The sequence below is a fragment of the Phoxinus phoxinus genome, assembly GCF_949152265.1.
Source record: "Phoxinus phoxinus genome assembly, chromosome: 15".
NCBI classification, from domain to species: Eukaryota; Metazoa; Chordata; class Actinopteri; order Cypriniformes; family Leuciscidae; genus Phoxinus; species Phoxinus phoxinus.
Window position 1 is genome coordinate 15036942 of NC_136890.1, and position 22401 is coordinate 15059342.

Sequence of the window (22401 nt, forward strand, 5' to 3'; positions counted from 1 at the left end):
CACGGTCCTTAAGGCCCTGAGGGGTCCGCCATTTGAACCGCTTCAGTCGGTTGATCTTAAACCACTTTCGCTAGAGACTGCTCTCCTGATGGCACTGGCGTCTGTCAAGTGAGTGGGAGATATGCAGGCGCTCTCTGTGAGCCCCTCCTGTTTGGAGTTTGGTATAGGTGACTACAAATTATACATTCTCCAAAGGTGACTCTGAAACCCAAACACGGCTATGTGCCCAAGGTGCTCTCTACAACGTTTAGAGCACAAGTGATTACATTGTTGGCTCTTCCCCCTTCCGATGGGGATGGGGAGGCTAATTTACTTTGCCCCGTTAGGGCTCTAAAGGTCTATTTGGAGCGCTCTGCGTCCTATAGGCAGTCAGAACAGCTCTTTGTCTGCTTCGGTGGTCGATCCAAAGGGTATCCTGTTACGCAGCAGAGGCTGTCCAGATGGATAGTGGATGGCATCTCACTGGCATACACCTCTATGGGCCAGGATTGCCCTATAGCAGGGTTCCTCAAACTCGGTCCTGGAGGGCCACTGTCCTGCACAGTTTAGCTCCAACCCTGATCAAACACACCTAGCTGTGAGTTTCTAGTGATCCTGAAGACATTGATTAGTTTGTTCAGGTGTGTTTGATCAGTGTTGGAGCTAAACTCTGCCCTCCAGGACCGAGTTTGAGGAACCCTGCCCTATAGGCACCAGAGCCCATTCAACTACACTCTAAAAAATGCTGGGTTGTTTCAACCCAAATTTGGGTCAAATATGGACAAACCCAGCAGTTGGGTTAAATGTTTTAATTAAAAATGTTAACCCAACGGTTGGGTTAGTCCATATTTGACCCAGATTTGGGTTAAAACAACCCAGCATTTTTTAGAGTGTAGAGGTATGGCCTCATGATGGGCGTGGTCCTATGGGTTTCCCATTCAGGACACTGGTGCGGCGGCCGGCTGGTCTTCTGTATGATTAAGATTCGACTAGTCTGGTCTCATCTGTATGATTAAGTCACTGTTCATAAGCACATTATCCCTTACTATGAACCAGCCTCTAGCTGTTTTTGGTCCCCATATATGTATCAGACTCGATGGTTCTGGTCTATTGGTATGTCATTTTGGGGTATGAGACTTGTGACATCACTGTATATCTGATTCAGACCCGACGGTGTCCAGTCTTATCAGTATATATATATATATATATATATATATTAGGGCCGGGACTTTAACGTGTTAATTAAGATTAATTAATTACACAAAAAATAACGCGTTAAACATTTTTAACGCATTTTAATCGCACTTATTTTTGCACCGCGGAACGTTTCTCACTGGATGAGTTTGGGCGGACCGATTATACTGGAGCACCAACTAGCTTTCACAACTTCCATAGACAGGATTTAAACGATAACTTCTAGCGTTGCCACCCGTCCCGGTTTTCCAGGGATTTTTTTGTGAAAATGTACTTCTAAAGTAGAATTTCCTGGTTTCAAATTAAACCGTTTCCGTCTACTGTTACTTTGTTTTCTTCATGGTTGTGTACATCCAATCCTGTGTCCGTAAACGGGTAAAACAGTGGATTGGCCAATGCCAGGCGTTTACTTTTATTTGATTGGAAGCTCAACTTATCGCCTAGCAACTGCCTGCGCTGTCGGTCGGTCGCGCGCGCATCAACACACATCCAGGACTAAACAGTGTGAGCAGTTGCTAGCTAGCTTTAAAAAACTTTCTTTTTACATCTATTGTGTGAAATTGGGGGAGAGACGGACGAGGAGGATAACACAACAAAATCGGATGAGCCATCAGTGTCAAAGAAAAAACTATTTACAACCTATAAGAGCATGGTTGTGTGCAAGCTGTGCAACAAGGAATTCGGAACGGCTATTGCTAACGTTACACTTAATGGCAAAAATAGCACTGGTCTGCTGGACTTGGTTAAACAAAAATAAACAATATTTAGTTGCTTAAGCTTATGTATTCAGTCATTATTCAATAGTATACTAAAAATCCATGTGAAAAAAATTACTTCTCACTGTTCTCAGGTCAAATATTTATATGCGATTAAAATGCGATTAATTTCGATTAATTAATTACAAAGCCTCAAATTAATTAGATTATTTTTTTTAATCGAGTCCCGGCCCTAATATATATATATATATATATATATATATATATATATATATATATATATATTTATATATTTGTATTGTTTCGTGAACTCAGGGGTCCTGAGTTTAATGTTCAGCCAGTTACATATGGTGCGGCGTTTTCCATGGTTTCCCCACTGCATATAGCTACGCAATACGATTGTGACCATTCTCGAAAGGGTCTTGTAACGGTGAGTTACTCAACTTTTAAATATTCACATTGGGCGCCAGACAGTTTACATAAACTGACAAACAATTGTTATTCTCCGATTACAGAAAACACAGAAAAACATAACGAGTCTTGCTGTTTTCATTAAGTCCATTTATATGATTTTCCCCAACAATTTTTTTTTTTTTTAATTACTCAGTGTCCAGCAGCAAGTTTTCAGAAATTAGCAAATAAATCAGTTTGTTACAACTGGAATACCAGCGTGGTTGCGCACAGACTGAGAAAGTTCAAAATTAGACCAAAGAAAACTACAACAAAAATAATTCCAAAACAGTTCAAAATATAAGCAAATAAAAATTTATATAATAAAATAATTTTAGTAGCAGATAGAGGGGATAATAATCGTTCCTGATGAAAGAGTGGGGTCATTTGATGTTTTGCAGGAAGAGAAAAAAGTAGGCTATTTAAGAGTCAGGAAATTTTGAGAGCGGGGGGAAGACTTAATTCTCCTTTTACCTTTCGATGATCATACGTCGGAAAAATGTCACAGAAGGGATTAACACTCACAGGGTAAAACTTGATGATTCTGCAGTTTCTCAAGTTTACTCTTTTCGCATTGGTTTTCACCTGCGTTCCAGTTCCAGTTCGATCAGTCGCTCAATCATCGCATGCGCGTCCGTACGCCAGTATTCTACAATGCAGACGTTCAGACTTTGTCGACGTGAACAATAATCCAACAGAGCACTTCACGACACGCTGTAACAACGCCTCGTTTTCCCTCAGACTTTTCCAGACGTGGATTCAACTTCCTCTTTTCTTTTCGCCCCCTGTCACTCAAAACCTCACCTCTTGTTGTTACCATTTTTCGTTTCCGTTCGAGCAAATTCTAATGATTATAATGAAATTATATAGATTTATTTTTTGTGTTATTTAATATGATTATTAATTAAATATTTGTTCCTTTTGACTAGCGGTTTGCTACAGGTTCCCTATAATGGCGAATTTTGGGCTCATTTATAGGCTCTGCCTCGCCCTATTTGGCGGTCTCTGACGTATGTTGGCGGGCTGTTAGCTGATTGCCGCATACACCAGAGGCGCCTTCGCCATTGGATGTGCAGTTGCTGCAGCACAGCCAATGAGTGAGCCAGTCTCTCACTGTGCTCGCTGTGCAGCTGCAATGCGCTTTATATTTTAAGCTTCAATAAATCTAAGGAAATTAGTTTCCACTCTGCGTATAGCTACGCAATACTCGTTCCCTACTCTCAGGGTTACGATAGTAACCGAGTAGTTTATTTTTCATTCATCAGTGCTACGGCTGTTCGGTTGGATATACTACTATTGTATGGAGTCTCAAGGTTTAAAAGAAAAATGCATCCTGTGTGATCAACCTTTTAGGCATATCACTCAGAAGAACAAACATTTTGTCAAATTGGACAGTGAAAATAGTCCTTTTATTCATTCAGGCATATAAAGCTAATTTATTGACAGAAAGCCATTTCTTGTGTGAAGTGAACAGCAGACATGGTTGATTTTAGCAGAAAAGTCAATCCAACAATTTCACAGTAATTTAAAAAAATTGTTTTAAATGAAAGCGGCTATTTATGCTCAATGAGGCAACACACAAAAAAGTATGTAAATCTTTGAATGAGATAATTTGTGTAATGAAGTTATACTGTCTTGTGAAATATATGAAAATATCAGTAATAACAAATAGCTTAATCTTTGCAGTTACAATAAAACTGTCACTATTATGTTGAGTTTGTTTAGTTATCATGGACTAGTTTGCCTTAACCAATTTCTGTCTCCCTTCATTAATTTTCCCGCCACTCCTTGGTTTCCAAAGTTTCTGTCATGATGAGTGCATTTGTATCAGCTGTTTGTCATTAATTACCTTGTTTGAGTTTCTATTTAAGTTGTTTCTTTCCTTCATTTCCATCATTCAGTGTCAAGTAACATTTGTGTTTAGCCTATTTGCCTGTTATTTGGATTATTATTAAAACTTAATGTTGGAACTCTTCTTCATCTTTGTCTATTTGCCTGCAAGCACATGTGACCAACCCTAAATGCATTTTTTTTAAAATAAATGTTTTGATAAACATTTAGCAAATTCTAAAGAATTGTACCTAAACTGACACCCTAAATATATCATTCATTTCTGCTACCAATAATTGCTTGGGAAGTTCTGGAAAACAAATATTGACCAGTGAAGCCATGACATGATTACAGTTGAGATATCTGTATCATCCTTCCACAGGCTCTCTGAGGATCAGATGAGAAGATAATTGTTCTGAAAAGAGACAAAGAAACATGAACTTGGCCATTTGAGGGGCCTGGAGATTTACTTTCCCTGAAAATTAAATAAGGGCAAAATATCCAATTGCATTAGTAAGAGTCAGAAAAGGCAGCAAATCGAGTTTGATGTTGTTTATATGAGAGGAGACTGGTGCCTGAATGTTGAAAGGGATGAAATATGATATTTATAACCCAATGTTTAGGGTGGTTTGTCATCGCTTTTTACGTGAGAGTGGTTCCTGTGATGAGGCTGGTCGACTATCTGTCATGTCTGCAACGCCATGCAAACAGACTGAAATGCTCAGATGGTGCAGCAAATTATCCCGTCTCATCTGGGTTTGAGCCTCAGTGCTAGAAAAACACACATTGGCTTTGTTTCAGACGAGATGGGCCTGTTAAGGATAACGTTTACTCCTACAGTGGCTCCTACAATGTTTGGCACGGAGCTTTGCCCCGCTGCCATGCACATGCAATTTTCCTTCTCTCATCCAAATACTCTCTGTTCCAGAGGAATCACAAAATATAATGCAACCAAATACACCACCGTTAGGGGTATACTCTGATCTCCACTGACAAGATTTGGTTTCACTTTATTTTGATGGTCCCTTTAACACATTCTGTTGACTATAAACACTGTTGCATCTATATGTCAACTAACTCTCATTAGAGTGTTACTATAGTAGTAGTAGACTGGTAGGGTAGGGTTATAATAAGTTGACATGTAGTTGCAGAGTTACTTACAGTCAGAAGAACGTCTGTTGGAGGAGCATCACAATAAAGTGTAAGCAGATATTAAGCAGACAGGTCTCGGTCTTGTCACAACGTTGACGGTCTTTGGTCTCGGTCTTGTCTTGGTCTCGGACCTCTCGGTCTTGTCTAGGTCTCGCTGTCTCAGACCGACATAGTGGTCGGGGGATTTAGCAATACAATACTACAATATCCACGACGACACAACGTTCGATAATACAACATTTATTATTATTTCGTGACCTTCAAATGCAACCAATCACATGCATGTATTTTTTTTTTTGTTGTGAAATAGCCATTTCGCCTATTTGAACAATGTATATCTTAATGGTCCAGTGGTAGAACTTTCGCCCACCGTGTCATTTCTGGGTTCTAATCCGCACTCGTATAGTTTTTTTTTTTTCTCGCATAGTTTTTTTTTTCTCATCAAAACCGATTATGTCCATCAGTGGTTGTATATCAAGCAGGGACACGTTTGTGTGCAGTATGTTTTGTGATTTCACCAGAACAAATAGAGAGTATCCGCAACGGACACGAGAAAACACTGTAGCTATCTGCGCCACTGATCACAGCGGCAACGAGCACTTTGATCACTTGATTTAAAAAACACATATCAGTGACATGATGGGTTTTAACTTCATTCAGGAGATTTTGGGTAACTGCACAACTGACAGATGACTTTGAGCGCACCGCCAACGGTGTGTGTGTGTGTGTGTGTTGTGTTGTTTGATTACAGTATTGTATTTAAGATGGTGTTAGACTAAATAAATGGTCTGAAATATCATCTGCATCTCCGTTGTGTTGACTAAACATTAGGCCTAATCCAAGTTTATTATTGTGTATCTTTAATTTGATGTTATGATTTCATCTACACATTAAGTATAATTTCAATTGGTAAAATATTTCTCATTTTTTAGACAGTTGTTGGAGGAGCAAGATGGTGTTGGAGGTGTTCGATGTTTTGTCAGATGAACCAGTCAGTACCAGTCATGTCAGTCCTCAACAGTACACAAAAGTTAAGGGAGTCTCAATCCTCTAATAGTGCAGTAACAGCCGTCATGCAATCTCTACACATAGTTGATTTCACCCAGTCTGCAAAAACATTTACAGTGAGCTCACAGTCACACACACGACATGGTCTGTCTTTGTATTTTTCTGCCGGTGTAGTTGAAGTAATACCGTCTATTGAATGTATGTATGCTGCTGTTCTTGAATTTATACAAGTTATTGCTTAGCTTCAACACTAGTCTGTTTTTTTTTTTCCCTCCGGTCTCGACTTGGTCTCGGTCTTGGTCTCGACTTGGTCTTGGTCTTGTCTTGGTCTCGATACCCTCTGGTTTTGGTAGTGTCTTGGTCTCGGTTTAGGCGGTCTTGACTACAACTCTAGTTGACATTAGCATACTTATAGTCAACAGAATGTTCAAAAGGGATCATCAAAATAAAGTGTTACCTAATATTTTATTCTCATTTATGACACCACGCTTCTCCGCCATTGATGAGTGGCAATCTGTGTTTTCACTGTTATATGGTAGTTATGGTAGTTATTAAGCTGTTATGGATCTTCTGAAATAGGCCACCATCTCTGGAGCCAAAAGCAAGTGAAGACAAAGATCTGCAGATAGAAGTTGTGTATGCTCAAGTAAGCTAATGTGATCATCAAACATTCAACAGCATATAAATCAAAAGTGCCTAACGTTATACCAAATGAAATATTGAAACCATAATAAAGAGGTAAACGACTGTGCAAGCTGTTGACATTAATGGACATTAATCTGTTTTAATCTGAATCTGATCTGAAAGTCACCCACATTCAAGTGCTGATAAAAACGAATGAAAGTTATATATATATTTTTTTAGAAACTGTCTTTTGATATATTGACTGTTTACAGTACATATTCCATCCCAAAAAATTCTTGGGACCATGAAAGTTTTGTAAATATGACTAAAAATGTTGCCGCTGGCTGGCAACTTAAAAAATAAAATGCTGGTGTGGAAAGTTCATTTAAACTTTAAATTGTAACTTTAAGAAGAACAACAAGATTAAGATTTATGAAAAATATATATTTTTTAGGAATTATATTTATTATACAAATAAAAAAAATATTTCAATAATGGTTTACATTTAAAAATAAATAAAAAAATGTGTAAAGCTTAATGCACTGATTTAAGACAATTTAGACAGTTTAGTGTCCACAGCAAGCAACTATTTTACAAGTGTTTATATCGACAGAGGACTATCATTAAGCGTAGCGTCAGTTCTGATAGGTCACGTTAGTCAAGCTCGCATCAGCTGATCCACATCTACCTATAGCAATATGACGCCTATCACTGTATACATACATAAGCTCCTTCAGTATTATCAGCAGCTATCGCGTTTCTCAGGAGCGAATTACCCTCCTCCATCCCCAGCTCCTCCTCTCTCCAGTCAGTATGGCATTCTGATTTACCTTGAATCAGAATAAATTCTCGAATTATGTTGTACTTTAAAATCTTGAATTAATGATATCAGCAATACATTAATGTTGGTTCTGTTCTGTTTACCCCAAGGGGGGTTATTGCTGCTCTCCCTGCTCTTATCCATGCTAGGCTGCATGGATGCACAGACAGTTATTGCCCAGAACAGAACCATACCGCCAATCCAAATTGTGTGCCATTGCCAATCGTATTTGACGATAGTGGTCCTGACAGAAATAAAGATGAAGGACAGAAACATGAGTTTTTGGCTGACACTTTACTGAATATGCAAAAAATCCTTTTTGAACCCTTAAATTATATGACACATCCTAGTGTGACTATGCTGAGAAAACTGATGCGTACTGTAGAAATGTGGGTGGTAATTTGTCCATATGTTATTCAGACGATAGTGACACATAACCTTGACTAAAGTCTGACTTTATGAGTCTTCACATAAAAGGAGGAGATGAAAAGTACAAATATAATTCCATCATGCACCACGCTCTAAATGAATATATCATATGAATGCTTTTATTCAAACTGAATGTTAAGTCTTAAAGGAATATATCATCCAACTATTTTAATTCTGTCATCATTTACTCACCCTCATGTCGTTTCAAATCATTATGACCTTTTTCTGTAAAAATAAATAAATATCTAAATATATTTTGAAAAATAGTTTTGGTCCATACAATGAAAGTCAATAGTGTCCAATGTTGTTTTGAACCCATTGGGTTTCATTGCATGGACTAAAACATTCTTCTTTGGTGTTCTCTAGAAGAAATTTGGAATGACATGAGAGTGAGGAAATGATGACAGAATATTTGGGTTAACTATCCCTTTAAAAAATAAAGTACAAGTTTGCCTTAAGATGCAATGCACATGGTGCCAAGACCCTCAGGTCTGGTTGTGTAAATGACAGTATCTGATCCAGCAGTGTGCAGATTGAGGAGCTGCCAGCAGTGTTCCCTTTCCAGACGCCAACATGAACCTATATTTCAATCTATGCTGACACACTTTCCCCAGGAACCTGTTTATGTATTCCACAGATGCCGATGCTTTTTCACTCCCATCTAAACATTTGTCTTAGACGTGGAGTTCCCAGGACTGGTCTTCTGTCATGAGTATTACAGCACCTAAGCTACCTTAGTCAAATGTTATTGGCAGGCAGTTTGGGAAGTGGCTGTCTAGGCAGCAAGGTGTTCTCCTTTTTAATCTCTTTTTTCAGCTGAAATTAACGTTGTCATTCTTCATTTCCGTATGAAAGCCCCGTAATGAAGATGCACACAGAAAACAGTCATAAATTATGGCAGTGAATAGATTGCTACTGCTGTGTTTTGGAAAGTGATTTCATTCATGTCAGAGTAATTGCCTGCTGTTAGATAGGGAATGTGAATGTTTTTAAATAATGGAAAACATACTGCTGACTCTGCGGCCCCCATCTAAACATTTTGTTGATAGGAGGTGGGTGGGATTTCAATATAGTATCTGAAAAGAGATCTTGAGAATGGGGTTTGAGCACCTTGTCCATCCGGCCAGCAAATTACCACAATAAGGCTTAAAGGAATATTTCGTCTAAAAATAAAAATTCTGTACTCAGTGGTGTAGTGTAACGAAGTCATAATACTTTGTTACAGTACTTGAGTATTTTTTGGGAGAATCTGTTCTTGAGTTTTTTATATTTCTGTCTACTTTTACTTTTACTCCACTACATTTCCTAAATAAAATATATACTTTTACTCTGATACATTTCCCCTAAGCAGCGGGCGATGTGACGAAGGCTGTCCCAAGTCGAAGGATCCTTTACTGTGCGTTCACACCGCCGCCGGCGAGAGCGACAGAATTCGCTCTCTCCGCCCTGCCAACGACACCCTAGAAAGATCCATGGACGCTCAAAGACGCTCTGACGTAGATCGAATGCTTGGTCTTTTTTTAAACTTTATTTAAAGGGGCCGCAAAGCAAACAAGCATGTTGATCGTTATTTTTGCAGACTGACCAAGTAGGGTACACTGTACGTTAACCTCATGGAATCTTTTAAATGTGAAAGTAAGAAATTGATCAATGGAAAGAACTTAACAATTATAGTGACATGTTTGTAAACAAAATAAACCACAGCCAGTTATGTGGTGTGTCTTTTGTGTTCATGGTTAAGTGCTAATCTAATTTGTATTCCCACTGAAAAACAAGCGTTCTAGCGCAAAAATGTTGCCTATAAATAGTGTTGGGCGCCTTCTTATCAAATGCACATGATCAACCACTCCTCTATTTTGCTTGGGAACTAATGTGGTCGGAACCAAAGTTTACTTGACTACGTTCTCTGGAATCATCTCAAGCGGAGGACTTCTACATTCCGATCGGTTGCCGCCGAACCGCGTCATAGCTCATCACCATAAAGTTGACCTGACTTCAACTCTCCTCGCCGCTCTCACCGTCCAAGATGCGTCGCACCGCCCTTGCCGGAGCTCGACGCCGGCTCACACCGCGTGTCCACTACAGTGGCAAAACTCCGCTCAGTGCCGCTGGCAACGCTATAACGCCTCCACTTTGGGGTGTGTCTGTTGTGAGTGTGTTTAATCTGTTCCCTTTCGAAAGCTACAATCGATGCTGCGCTGCTTAGCGCATTGGGAACGTCTTTAATCGTGACCTGCTGTGAATATAGTGTGTAAACACGTCGATGAAATCGACCGGAAGTAATATAGCCTCGGTCGGTGACGTCAACGGCGCGCACCCGCGACGCGAGGCTATAATTAGATGAGCCGCAGGTGCATCGTCAGGTCTTTTGTCTTCAGAGATCTCTCTGTGTTTGGTGTGCAAGCATTTATCTCCTCTCTATCTACTACAGATCTTTGTTAGGAGTTATTTAGTTTATCACTGACAGTGTGCAGATTTTCTCTTTCTCATCTCTCTACGATCTAAAAAGGAGAAAGAGAAATGTGTCGACGGAGTAAGCGCTGTGTCCCTCCATGTTCTCGTCCTATGTCAGAACTGGATACACAAGCTTACTGCTTTGTTTGTTTGGAAAAGAGCATGCTGCCCTTGCGTTTGAGCATGGTGAATTCGAGCACAGTGGAATGTTCACAGTTAAAGTGCTTCGCGTTCGCTTTGCTTATTTCAAAGGGGTGGCACCCACAATGCGATTGTGGGGCTCGCGTGTCGATCTGGCTGAGAAGCGAGAGACGGGTGCGTCCTTTTCGCTCGCTCTCTCTCCAGATCGCGATGTCCTTTTGCCTGACTACCGAAGCGTGCCGATCGGCGCTTCTTCGGCTCGGGCAGAGGACATTTAATCTCGTGAGTTTGCCGCCTACGAGCGTTCCTCCCGTGATAATAAAAGGAGAACTGCTCGGGGCGATCGTTCGTGCAGTGGCCAGACTACACTGATCACAACAAAAAGACACTCAAAGATTATAAATAAAGATGTAAATATAATATATATATTTATACATGACGTGTCTTTGTGCCCTCGACGTCGACCAATTCGACTATCGCAGGTGCAAAGGCACGCGATTATATGATGCTGTCTCAGATTGGAGAGACGCGCGCGGGCTTTCTCTCCCCTGGGATCGTATTATCACATGCATTTTCAGCGGGTCAGGCTGGTACCGCGCTGTACACTACAGGCATACCAGGCTGATCTTATGAAAGATTTAAATACAGCCTGTCATCCAGACCGTGTCTGATTGATATTTGGCTGTATTTATTGCTGATGAATTGAATGATGATGAGAAATCAGATATTCAATGCAATATATCAAATGCTTGTAATAATTTATTGTCTGGCTGTTCTTTGGCCACATTTAATTCTGAGGGATTAAATATTGTAAAAGCCATCTAAAATATATATATATTATGATGGACTTTGAGAGTACCGACTCCGAGCACTTCTCTCGTTATGATAAAGCGTGTGAGAGGTTACTCGAGTTGGTGACTCGTGCAGTGGCCAGATTACAGCTAGACTGTCCTCCTTGAGGATCTCCATGACGTTAACTCGTGCATGGGGAAAACCTTATTCTTTGTGCCCTTGACGTCAATTTATTAGACTATCATGGGGGCATGTGCATACGATGATGCGCCAGTCCGAAGAGACGCTCGCTGGCTATCTCTTCTCTGTGGCTCATCGTCATTTAAGGAGTCAGCACTCCCCACCAAGCCGTGTATAATGTCATCCACGCTGGTGGGGGTCAGACTGGTGCTGCTCTGCACACTATGGCAGTGTTGCAGACGTACCAGGCTGATCTGATTTAAAAAAAGAGGGCTCAAAAGCAGAGTGTGGCGAGTTGCGTTCCCCCTCGTAATGACTGGGGACCGGTTTGTCGCGCTCAGCAGCCTCATAATATACCAGAGACAGAAATCCTGAGTTTTTTGTCCCAGGTCTGTGGGGGTGTGCCCCTCCGGGATAGGGCATGTAAAATACATCAATCAGCTCCTACCTGACACCCTCACGAAACCACTGTTACATCCCTGCCACCTTTGGTGATTCAGGGGGTAGCGGTGTCCAGCGAAATGTTGAAGGTTCTGTTGTTTCCTGTTATCGCCCAGGACACAGAACATTTAACATTCCCCCAATTCGAAGTATTAAATTTGGTACCCTTTAAGAGACTTTGGCAGTGTGAAAGCTACTGCCGAGTATCTCTTTTTGTGTCCTAAAGACAGTAAAAGGAATATGTTGCCCTCCTCGTTTTAACGGTGTGTTCCCACTACCATAAAACAGAAGTAGGCGCATCTGCTGTCACAAGAAAGAAATGGGGGACTGCGTCTGTTTTTAGATCTTTGAGGCTTGAACCGTTCCGTCAGAACGCTCAAGTTCAAGATGCTAACTATCAAGTAGATCGTGTTGCAAATTCAACATCATGATTGGATCTTCACGGTCGATCTTAAAGACGCATATTTTCACATAGAAATATTGCCACAACACAGGAAGTTCCTGAGGTTTGCTTTTGGGGGCGAAGCCTACCAATATCGGGTTCTTCCATTCGACCTAGCCATGTTACATAGACGATTGACTGATACTGGCACAGTCTCAGGAGCTTGCGCTTTCGACATCAATATCGATCCACGCTTCTCTCTATGGGGTTGAGTTGCAACGCTAAGAAGAGCGTTCACTCTCCAACGTGCTTGGGGTTTAAATGGGACTCTGTCACCATCGGGGGCACAACTGTCCCCCGCTTGTCAAGACCATTTTTTAACACCCTAAAGCAACATCTGGCTAGGTCAGGATAGGTCTCATGGCAGCTGCGTCCACAGGGATCCCTCTGGGCCTTTTGCACATGAGACCACTTCATTTGTGGCTCAAATTCCCCAAGGGCAAATAGAGGCAAGAGCACGCATTGGGTGCATTGTGTCCTTTCTAAAAATCCATGTTTATGGTAAGTCACGCGCTGAACGCTTCGTGTACTTTCTAAAATCCATGTTTATGGTAAGGGTTACGCGCTGTAGCTTTGTTCCCTTTCTACGTGGTTCAGACCCCGGTTCCTCACCTTGGGTCCCACTCTTGGTGCGTCTTCTCGTCGCATAATGCTAACGACAGACGCCTGCCTGTCGGGCTGGGTAGCGGTCTTAAGTGATCGTCCAGCCCAAGGGTTTGGGGAGGCATCATCTTGACTAGCAAATCAATTGCCTCAAGTTGATGAAATATGTATTTCTGGCCCTGAAATACTTTCTCCCTCAGTTGAGAGGCTGTCATGTCCTAGGCTGTCATGTCCTAGTGCTAGAGCAGCAGCCTCTTACTTAAAATCACCAGGGAGGTCTACACTCACGCAATCTGTACAGAATAGTGAGGCAGATTTTCTCTGGGCCCAGGAAAAGTTCCTGTCACTCAGGGCAGTGTACATTTCCAGGGCATCTGAATGTGGGAGCAAATTTACTGTCCGGACAGAAATTACCAATGGGGGAGTGGAAATTCCACCCAGATGTAGTAAAACAGATCTGGATCAGATTTAATGAAGCGGAGGTGGACCTCTTCGCCGCCCAGCGGACAGCGCAATGTCTCCTCTTCTCTCTGAGTCACCCAGCCCCCTGGGTCTGGATGCGATTGCGCACACATGGCCCAAAATGCGCCTGTATGCGTTTCCTCCAGTGGCTCTGCTCCCAGGAGTTCTAGCCAGAGTTCGCCAGCAAGGGTCTTGCCTCTTACTGATAGCGCTGCGTTGGCCGAACAGAGTATGGTTCTTGGAGATATTTCTCTCCTCAACGGCTCGCCATGGGCGATTCTGGAGAGGAGGGATCTTCTCAGGCGGAGGGTACGATATTCCATCCCAGGCCCAACCTGTGGAATCTTCATGTTTGGCCCCTGATGGGTACCAACTGAGGGACACTGGGCTTTCGCCTGCCGTTATTGGGACCATTCTAAGTGTTAGGACTCCCTCCACTAGAAAGAGTTATGCCAACAAATGGGGTGTCTTTGAAAGGTGGTGTGTTGTACATAATGCAGATCCGGTCAACTGCCAGATTGCTTCAGTTCTGGATTTCCTGCAGGAAAAATTATCAACAGGTACATGCCCCGCCACTCTCAAGGTTTATGTGGTCGCTCTTTGGCTTGCCACGCCTTGGTTGACGGGGTGCCACTCGGGAGACATCCTCTGCTCGCTCGCTTCAATATTGGGGCCAGATGACTGAGGCCTCCCGTAAGAACCAAAGATCCCTTCGTGGGACTTAGCAATAGTCCTAGAGGGTCTGGTTGAGACCCCCTTTTTAACCTCTAGAGTCAGCGTCTGATAAACTTCTGACCATAAAGATGTTTTTTTCTTATGGCTATAACCTCTCTAAAAAGAATCGGGCACATGCAGGCTCTGTCAATATCGCCACCCTGCTTAGACTTTGCCCCAGGAATGGTGAAAGTGATTTTGCATCCTCATCCTGATTACCTGCCTAAGGTACCATTCTCGGCTGTACATCCGGTCACTCTAGAGGCCTTCTGCATTCCACCGTTCACAACGCTGGAGCGGGAGAGATCTCACAGACTGTGTCCAGTCCGTGCTCTTCAGGCCTACGTCCACCGCACTAGCCAGTGGCGTAAGTCAGAGCAACTATTCGTTTGTTATGGGGGCAGCAACAGAGGTGCTGCCGCCACTAAACAGACCATGTCACATTGGGTCAGGGATGCTATTGCTCTTGCCTATGAGGCGCGCGGCCAAGCTTCGCCAACGGGTCTAAGGGCTCACTCCACCAGAGGGGTCGCCTCCTCTGCTGCCTTGGCAAGAGGTGCCCCCTTGCAGTTTGTTTGTGATGCGGCAGGCTGGTCCTCTCCGCACACATTCATAAGATTTTATAGTTTGGATGTTCATACCACTCCGGGCTCTCACGTCCTTGAGTCGACATCGCAAGCTAATGTCTAGGGCTTTCCTACGTTTCTTGTGAGCACACCTACACAGCCGTAGGGAGTCCAGACACCTTCAAGCACGGCGGCGTGGGTATTCTCGTTCCCAATGCGCTAAGCAGCGCAGCATCGATTGTAGCTTTCGAAAGGGAACTTCTCCGGTTACTTAACTGTAACCTTGTTCCCTGAGAAAGCGGAACGAGATGCTGCGCTACTTTGCCGTGCTGATGATGTCCCAGGACTGCTCTTCAGACAAAATATCCTGACGATGCACCTGCGGCTCATCTAATTATAGCCTCGCGTCGCGGGTGCGCGCCGTTGACGTCACCGACCGAGGCTATATTACTTCCGGTCGATTTCATCGACGTGTTTACACACTATATTCACAGCAGGTCACGATTAAAGACGTTCCCAATGCGCTAAGCAGCGCAGCATCTCGTTCCGCTTTCTCAGGGAACAAGATTACAGTTAAGTAACCGGAGAAGTTTTCCGGTTTATTCGTTTTTTCGGTTTACCGCTTTCTTTAGCCTGCTGTCAATCCCACATTGCACTGAACATTGAAGCTTGACTTCCATAGGAGTTAATTGAAAACGTTCGATCCACTCCGCTCGCGCAGTGCCCGAGGACACATACCGTCTGTTCAGTGTTGCCAAGTCCGAGATTTTCCCGCGGAATTGTTTACCCGCGGAATTTGTTGCAGCGGGTAAACATTTTTTCCACGGGTTGATTTCTACCCCCTTAAGTATGGTTTTGAGGCTCCAACACCCACAGAACATACCTCAGACTCACAAATCCAGTGGAGAATTTGGCCGTCCGATGGAGAAGAGCCGAGGGGCTTTTTGGGCTTCTTTTGTTGCACAGACCTGGCAACCCTGCCTACCGTCCTTCTTTCCCCGGACCACGAAGGATAGAAAGAGGAACCAGTAGCACCAGCCAAGAGAAACGAGACCGAGAGGATGAGATATTTAGGGAGGAGGGCATGAAGTTTCAGAGAGAGATACAGAGAGGAGATCACAGGAGAGCATGGAGAGAATGAACAGATTGTTTTCTCTTCTTGACAGATTGGTAGAGAAATAAACTTTTGGTTATGTGAATTCAAATTTGTAAATGAAACAAGTGTATTAATTACTTTTATGTAAGTTATATTTGTAAATTAAACAAAAAAATTATTTCTGTGCATTGTTTATTTTTGTAAGGCCTCTGCTGGACGGACATTATCTGGGATGAGTGCATATTTCCACTGTCCACAAACAGGTTTGCAGGACTGACTCAGGTGTGGGCTGCCATGTCACTGAGTTGTTCTTAGAAAGAGGGAATAATAAGTTAAATTAACTCACATACTCAAATCAAACCATAAAATATTTTAACATAAAACGTTATATGTCCCTCCAGGACCGACATTGCCTATCCCTGATCTATAAGACATATTTTTAGTGTTTCCATTATTTTCTGTTCATATTTATAAAAACAATATCTAATATCAAAGTCTAATATCCATGTGTAAAAAGTACAATATTTACCTCTGAGATGAAGTGTAGTTGAATAAAAATATAAAGTACTTAGAATTTATACTTTGTATAAATAAATTTAAATAAATAAATCTATAGTATATCCACCACTGGTTATTTGGAAAATGAAGCAATCAAAATGTATTGTCACATTAACAAATTCTAGCAAGATGTGTCCCTGGAGTTGTTCAATTTGTCTGGTTTTGTCGCCTAGCAACTGTGACAGCCATTGTGACGAGCGGCAGTACCATATGTATGTACTTCCACATTTCCATCCTTCCATCTCACAGGAAGTTCCTGAGGTTCACTTTTGGGGGTGAAGCATTCAAATATTGGATTCTTCTGTTCGGCCTAGATCTCTCCCCTTGCATGTTTACCAAATGCATGGATGCAGCTCTAGCTCCACTGAGGCTTTAGGGTATCAGGGTGATAAACTATATAGACGACTGGCTTATTATGGCCCAGTCACAAGAGCTGGCAGTTCGGCATCAAGATGTCGTCCTTGCCCACATCCAGAGCCTGGGGTTGAGACTCAACCCGAAAAAAAAGTGTGTTGGCACCAGCTCAGAAAACCACGTTCCTGGTACTGGTGTGGGACACGATGCGGGCACAATTGTCTCCTGCTGGGATCGAGTGCATTCTGGCCACGGTGACCAGTATAAAGCAAGGCCAAGACATCACTGTAAAACATTTTCAGAGAGTGTTAGGGCTCATGACAGCAGTGTCCAACATTATTCCATTCTGACTACTGTGCATGAGGGCCCTGCAGTGGTGTTTTCCCAAGCGTTTTTCCCCGAGGGGGAACCCATTCCGCATGATCAGGGTTACGCGCAGATGCTTTCGTTCCCTTTCTATGTGGAAAAAAGCTTGGTTTCTATCCTAAGGGCCCGTGCTGGGAGCGTCATGTCGCCGGAAAGTCGTTTCGACAGACACCTCCCTCATGGGCTGGGCCCCGGACATTGATGGCAGGGCTCTGAGGAGCTTCCTCCCAGACCTCACGGGTCACCACACAGACAATGTGTCGGTGGTCTCCTACTTGATTCAACAGGGGGTTCTGAGATTGCGCCCTCTATCCAGATCGACCCATCAGATCCTCCTGTGGTCCCATGGAAAACTGCTATCGCTCAGAGCAATGCACGTCCCAGGGGACCAGAATCACAGAGCAGACATCCTGTTGAGCCAGGCTGAGGTCCGGGGAATGGAGACTTCCCACCAAGGTGGTGAAGCCGCTGTGCGAGAGGTTTAGCCAGTGGAAGTGGATTTGTTCGCATCTCGAGGGACGTCCAACTGTCCACTGTGGTTTTCTCTCACCCATACAGCCCCATTGGGTTTGGATGCCATGGTACAGACATGGCTGAGGCTACGCCTGTATGCTTTTCCCCCGATCGCTCTGCTCCCGGGAGTTCTGGAGAGGGTCCGTCGAGACGGTATCAGCCAACTTCTAGTAGCCCCGTACTGGCCGGCCTAAGTATGGTTTTCAGACATCATAGCACTGCTGGCAGGCCAGCCTCTGAGGAGGGATCTGCTTCCACAGGCCGGGGGCTCAATATTCAACCTGGACCAGGTCTGTGGAAACTTTGGGCCTGGCCCCTGAGGGGGCTCAGTACCTAGAGGCTGCCCTTTCGGCTGGAGTGGTTGAGACCATATTCAGTTCCAGAGCTCCTTCCACGAGGAGATTGTATGGCCTGAAGTGGAATGTGTTTCCACTTGGTCTAGAGAGCGTGAGGTGGACCAAGTTAACTGCCCGGTAGGCTTCAGTTCTGGAGCTCCTCCAAGATCGCTTCTCGGCTGGTCTTACCCCATCCACACTCAAGGTGTACGTGGCTGCCATTGCGGCTTTCCACACTCCTCTGGGTGATGGGCCTTTTGGTGAGACATCAGCTGGTCGAATGTTTCCTCGGAGGATGAGACCTGCGGCTCATACCAGAGTTCCCACATGGGACCTGGCAGTGGTTCTCGAAGTGCTGGTCGAGGCCCCCTTCGAACCTCTGGAGTCAGCTGAGGCCAAGGATCTTCCCTCAAGGTAGCTTTTTTATTAGCCATTACTTCTCTGCGGAGAGTAGGAGATCTTCACGTGCTCTCTATATCTCATGGTTGCCTGGAGTTTGCTCCAGGTGACATCTTGCATCCCAGGCTGGGCTATGTGCCTAAAGTGCCATGTAATGTGGCACAGCCTACGGTTCTCCAGGCTTTTCATCCTCCACCTCACGTGGACTTAATTTGCTCTGCCCTGTCAAAGCTCTCAAGATTTATGTCCAGAGGTCTTCATCATGGCAGAAGTCAGACCAGTTGCTGGTGTGCTTCGGGTCGCCCAAGAAGATTTTCCCGCAGACCATCAGTAACTGGGTCGTTCTCTATGACCTATCAGGTGTGCAGCTTGCCTTCACCTTTGGCCGTGAGGGCTCGTTGTGGAATAGTGGGTACTAGTTCCCCAAAGTGTCGTAGTCAACGCAGTTCGAGTTCCCTCGAAAGGGAACATCTCGGGTTACAACTGTAACCCTTGTTCCCTGAGAAGGGAACGAGACAATGCGTCCCTCCGCCACGCCTTCCCCTGCCTGGGAGCGACTTGCTTTATCGCAGAAGCTAACTCTGTTGTGTGCCGGCGTCCCTTTGTAGCTTCCGTGTATGCCGTCACGTTACATCATGACGCAACACCAATCAGGATTGGATTAGTTTCATTCATACTTCAGATGCGTTATGCTAAGGGCGTTCCCCAAAGTGACGTAGTCGAGGCAGTGTCTCGTTCCCTTCTCATGGAACAAGGGTTACACTCGTAACCCGAGACGTTTTATATATATATATATTATTTATAAATATCCAGTAGGAGAAAGGAAGGTATACAATAGTATTCTTAAATCCAAATAGAACTACTGTATAGTAAAATGGGGCACAATGTGCCAACTCTTTTGCTTGTTCTTAATGTTTAGCACCTACAAGTCTGTACTGAAAAAAAAAGTAAAATTAACTTAAAAGTTGCATGCAAAGACTTGCGAAAGAAAAATTAAGTCATTTTCACAAATAGAATTAAGTAAACTCTACTTAACTAAGTTAAGTAAAATTGCCAAAGAAAATAAGTAACTTTAACTTGGCCAGTAAAAGTCTGACGAGTAATTTCTAGTTGAAATTTACTTTGTAAAACTTTTTACTCAAACAATACAACACTGAATTTAACCATGCTTTTAAAGTGTATGCTTTACTTAGAAACATCTAAGTAAATAATACAATAGATATTGTGTTGACACCATATCTACATAATAGAAGTAACGCCCAAACGGACCTCGAAACTTGGTAGACAATACACAATGACAGAAACACTTGTCATTTTGAGTATAAAATGGTCTCCAAATGTCACAAAATGGCAAGTTACTAAAGCTAACAACAAAAGCAAAGATAAAACAGTGTAAATACAGCTGGAAAACAGTGAAAAATCTAACTTATTAACTATTGCCCCAGTGCATGATAGGAACACCATTATCAGGAAAGTTGAGAAGGTTTTACTTAATTTTATAACATTGATATTTACACTTTAATTTCTAAAAGCTTGAATTGAGTACTAATATAGAATTTATTTAGTTTTTTGAATTCTTGTCTTGAACTTTTTCCATGTAAAAATTTAATTTGTTTTTTTTTTCTGTATTTACTTCACCACAGAATCATTTTTATCAGTGTGCAGATCCTTCTGTGGAATTTACATAAGAGTTCTAACAACAACCCAGCTGCAAAACCCCATTTAATTACAGAAAGACCGATTTTGGGAAATGGTCATAAACTGAACTAAATTATTGCTATGCAAATATCTTTACTAACAATATAAGTGAACCTCCGGATAAAAAATAATAATAATAAATATGCGATATGACCCTTTTAAATTATAATCCTTTGGCCCAATGCCATTGATGGAGTTTGATTAACTGGTACTGAATAATCCCAAATCCATTAACTGGTAATGAATAACAAGACATTTTTCATGCAGCTAAATTGAATATGTGCTCACCCAGCACCACAGAACAGAGCTAATGTGCAGGTCTGGATTGTGTTGGCTTTGTGTTATTTCAAGCATGTCCTGGTCGCTCAGTGATAGTCTGTTTACAGGGGCTGCTATTATTGCCTCTGACTGTGAAGATTACTGCATATTAATAATGTCAATATTCATATAAGTGTCAAATAAAAGAGATGAATTTGGCTCTGCCCACAAGTCAGCTGTAATAAAATCCAATCCAGAGCTGCAGACAGTGTGCTTCCAGGCAATAAGCTGAGTAAATGGGAGACAATTAAAGGACGTATCTGCAAACCTATTTGATGTAGTTAACAAATCGTAATGCTTGTTTTGCTTTCATCCCAAGGCTAAGTATGTATACAGAATGTGACTATGCAACAATGCAAAAACAGACAAGCTAGTCATTGAGCCATTCATTGTACTTGCCTGGCCAAACTAGACATGCAACAGTAGCATGATGCTACAGTCCAGGTCAATAAATGTTTTCACTCACTGACTCTCATATGCCAAAGAAAAACACTTGTTAGAAGAAACTTTGAGCTCCAGGAATGCAATAACAAACCGGCAGAATTGTTTTCTTTCTTTTTTTTCTGTGAGCTGAACAAATACCTTTGCTCCTGGCCCATTTTTCTGAACCTTTATTGGTAACAGAAATGAAACATGTCTTCCCATCTATAACTATCTATTATAGACTGCACTGCAGGCCAATTTAATTTGAGGCCACAGAGTAAATGATGTGACGTCTGGTGGCCTTTAAAGTTGATTACACATCTTAGGTTGAAAAATGTCTCAAAACATGGTGCTCGGAAAAGGGAAAATAAGGCATATATCTACTTCAAAAGCTGCACTTTATTCAAAGAAAAAAAATGTGTATGTTACCCAAAGTTGTCAGATATAGATCATTGTTGGTCCATTGCAATTTGCGATAACTGTGATTATTGTGCACTTTAAATTCCAATCACATACCATCCAAATAAGAGAGGCTATATTCCTACTTAATTATTCACTATTTGTGCCATATGAATAGAAAACTGACTAGTTGACCAAAGACAAAGAAAAACATTGGTAACACTTTATTTTACAGTGTCCTTGTTATATGTTACATGTACTTACCATATAATAACAATACATTATGTATAATTACATGAAACTAACCCTCAACCAAATCCTAATCCTAACCCAACCCTATAGTAAGTACATGTAGTTGCTTAATATTACTCAGCACTTACATACAGTATATAATTACACTAACAATAACACCTTAAAATAAAGTGTAACCAAACATTTTTTAAGATTTCATATTTTGATATAATTTATTAAGCGACTTGATCAAAACAAACAATAAATTGATCATCTTCATTATTAATTGATAATTAATCATCAGCCAACGTATATGGATATTCAAGCCTATGGTTTTTATTAAGGGACAATTTATTATGGACAGATCACCTCTCCAAGACACCAGGTTATCAACAGGAAGCAGTGGAAAATATAATAGCCGGACTTTCCTGATACACTGCTGGTCTCAACACAAAACTATTGCGCAATCGAAAACTTTTAGATACGTCCTTTTAGGAAAACTTCTAGGTATTTTTGTTGCAAGGAAACTCTTTTGTTTATGCTTCACAGTTGAACACATTAAAAGCCAATTTTTTTGTCATGCTCAACAGCTTTGAGAAGACTTGGCATTTCCATAATAGTAGGCAGCAGTTTTTGGAAAGGATGCATTTCCAGATGCCACTGACCAGATAAAACAATTATACAAGAAGCAGACAGTCCGACTCTTCAACTGAG